Source organism: Octopus bimaculoides, chromosome 7, assembly GCF_001194135.2.
Source record: "Octopus bimaculoides isolate UCB-OBI-ISO-001 chromosome 7, ASM119413v2, whole genome shotgun sequence".
NCBI classification, from domain to species: domain Eukaryota; kingdom Metazoa; phylum Mollusca; class Cephalopoda; order Octopoda; family Octopodidae; genus Octopus; species Octopus bimaculoides.
In genome coordinates this window covers 52,001,377-52,004,536 of record NC_068987.1, presented here as the reverse complement: position 1 = coordinate 52,004,536, position 3,160 = coordinate 52,001,377, and positions in this window count along the sequence as shown.

The window sequence follows — 3,160 nt, the reverse complement described above, 5'->3', positions numbered from 1 at the left end:
GTCGAAGTGTATGGACTTATACACCTCTTCCACAAAAAATATTTTAAAACTGCAAAATTTTTGACATATAAAAGGCCAACTTACTTGCGAGCCGATGCGACTAGCATCCGTCCAGATCAGATAGATAGATGTAATTAGATAGATAGATAGATAGATAGATAGATAGATAGATAGATAGATAGATAGATAGATAGAGAGATATATAGAGAGATAGATGGATGGGTAGATAGATGGATGGGTAGATAGATAGATAGATAGATAGATAGATAGATAGATAGATAGATAGATAGATAGATAGATAGATATATAGATAGATAGATAGATAGATAGATAGATAGGTGTAAAAGCTGCCGGGCTATTTGAAAATAGTTAATTATTTATCAATATAGTACTCACTTTTATTTCATTCAGGTAGTCATTGTTGGAAAATCTGCGAAGCATCACGACCTAGACATTACCTGTTTTCTAAATGCTGCAATGATGTTATATACACAAACTTAAGATGAAACTGGTAGGCTCAGCAGGGAATATTTCAGCTTTTTGAATAAAAAAAATATGGTCCGAAATTTCAGGAAATTCAAGGTCACTTAATTTATATATCGAGTTCGAAGCGCAGTCGATGGTAATCCTAGACAATCAATGGATATTCTTTCCAAATAATTTCAAGTGTCGGCTGTGTTATAAAATCTGTAATACACGAAGACATTCGATACAAATTATATGTATGAAAAGTGGAAAGACAAATGTTTCAATAAAATTTGGCACATTATCATAAAACCCATGCAGCTTATAAAGAGATATCAGACAAATATTCCCTTGATTTACAACATCAAGACTTTCGAGATTTAAATACCATGGACTATTACGTTTGGAGCGTCGTTGAAATGGAAACTAATCGATATCTTCACAATAAAAGGCGGCGAGCTGGCAGAAACATTATCACACCGGGCGAAATGCTCAGCGCCATTTCGTCTGTCTCTACGTTCTGAGTTTAAATTCCGCCGAAGTCGACTGCTATTGCCACGTATTATAATAATTTAATTTCGCAATCTACGATAATCATGTGAATTTATGTGTCGTCAATGATTAACTTGTCTAAAACTAGAGATCCGAACTCTCATTAGATGAATTATCTTATATACATTTCATAGTATCATGTAATGATAATTTACAATTTTTCCTTACAAAATTGTGTGACATATGTAGGCAATATCAAAATTATGGTTACTAATGTTTGAAAAGCAAATCCTGTATTGATATTGGTATACACCCTGCCTTATAGAAACCATTGGAAAATCACTGAATTAGCGAACAAGTTTGCATTGGAGTATTTAGATTGGCTGATGTGATGTAATAAAATTAGTAGAAATTAAACAACTGAAATTACATGAGTCTAAATCACGTATATAACACATTTCAATTCAGGTCATCGGCAAACACTTCCGTTTTGTTTTTGGACAACACATCTGTTTATATATTCTTATAGGAATAATACCTACTGTACATTTATCCAATTACTCTTATCACACATACTACGTGATGAGATTAAAGGTGCGCTGAATTTAAATGTTTAAAGGTGTATGATTCATTATTTTTGAAATAAGAATGAATGAAGAAATTACGGTGAAAATTTGTGAGATATTTCAACAGCCATGAATTTTTATCACCTTTAACGGGTCAAAAAACAGTTGAATTAAGAAATGATGCAGATATTAAATTCTTCAATGAATATAATGCCAAAAATATCCCAATTATATATATAGCAACATTGAACGAAACACTTTTCTCTATATTGATATACAGTAAAATCTAGCATAAGATATCACTGTGTGCACTGAAATTCGCATTACAGGGCAGTGCTTTTAAAAGTAGGATCGTTTCAGTTGGTAGACTGTTCGATAGTAGTAGCTTGAAGTGGGTGGCTTAGGTCGCATGCAGTTTTTTATTTTCCTGTTGAATTGCGTGTTATTGCAGGTAATATTGGCTGAGGAACAAGTAACTCGTTTAGGAGAATTTAAAATCTTATAGCATATATACTTTCTTATACTTTCTTCATAATTGGTTTTGAAGTAGAGATAACAAATTTGTATTTAATTTCACGGAAGAAATTAAGTTTAGCAGAACAATAATCCGTGCTATTTTATTATCTGTGACTATTTTCGATCAAACCATAAGGCATATCCACTTCACACTCTTTAAATATATCTTACCGATTACCACACACTTTAAAAATATCTGAATGGTTACACAAGTCATTTGAGACAATCTCAAAAAGGATAGCCATTTGCGGACAGCACTTTCACGTCTCTCACTCTCTACCCCCGAAAAGCCGGACTTTTGCAATTATTATTTTATTCACTTAGTTTTACATGTTTACACCTTTATCGCCTCCAAAGTATTCTCCATTTGAAGTAATGCATCGGTCCAGACGCTTCTTACATTGTTCAAAGCAGTGCTACAACTCTTGCGAAGTGATGTCTCAATCTTTTCTCTTCTCCACCTTTTCCACATCTACAAATTCCCTAGTACCAGCTTTCGTCACCAGTGTTGACATTCGGAAAAAGATTCGGATCAACTTCCAACTCTTCTTTCAGTTCACGACGTGCATTCAGTCGTGACAGCTTTTGATATTCCGTGAGAAAGCGAGATAGAAACTCTGATGCAGCTCTTTTCATTCGGTATTCCTCTCCCAAAATTCATTGGCAGGAGCTCCAGAATACACCAGTTATATCAAGCTCGTCAATTGTTTGGTGACGTTCCTCCAAGAGCAGATCCTGAATTTTCCTGATGTTTTCATTCGGTCGGGAGGTCGACAATAACCCTGAATGAGTTTGGTCTTCAAACGACAACTGACTATTTCTAAAGAGTGAGAACCACTCGTAAACTTGTGTTTTGCTCATCGCAGCATCCTTATAAGTTGTATGAAGCATGGCAACTCTTTCGGCCGCAGTTTTCCTCAGCAGTAAACAGAATTTCACGGAAGCACACCTTTCCTTCGTTTCAATCACTGCAAAAATCGACGAATAACTGAGAATCAATGCAAAACAAAGACACACAACATGGCAGTACAACTTCACTTGACTGGCGCCCGTGGTTTCAATCGAGACGGTTCTAGCGGCGGAAGCTTGAACTGCAAGTAGTTTATCCGCCAGAGAACGTT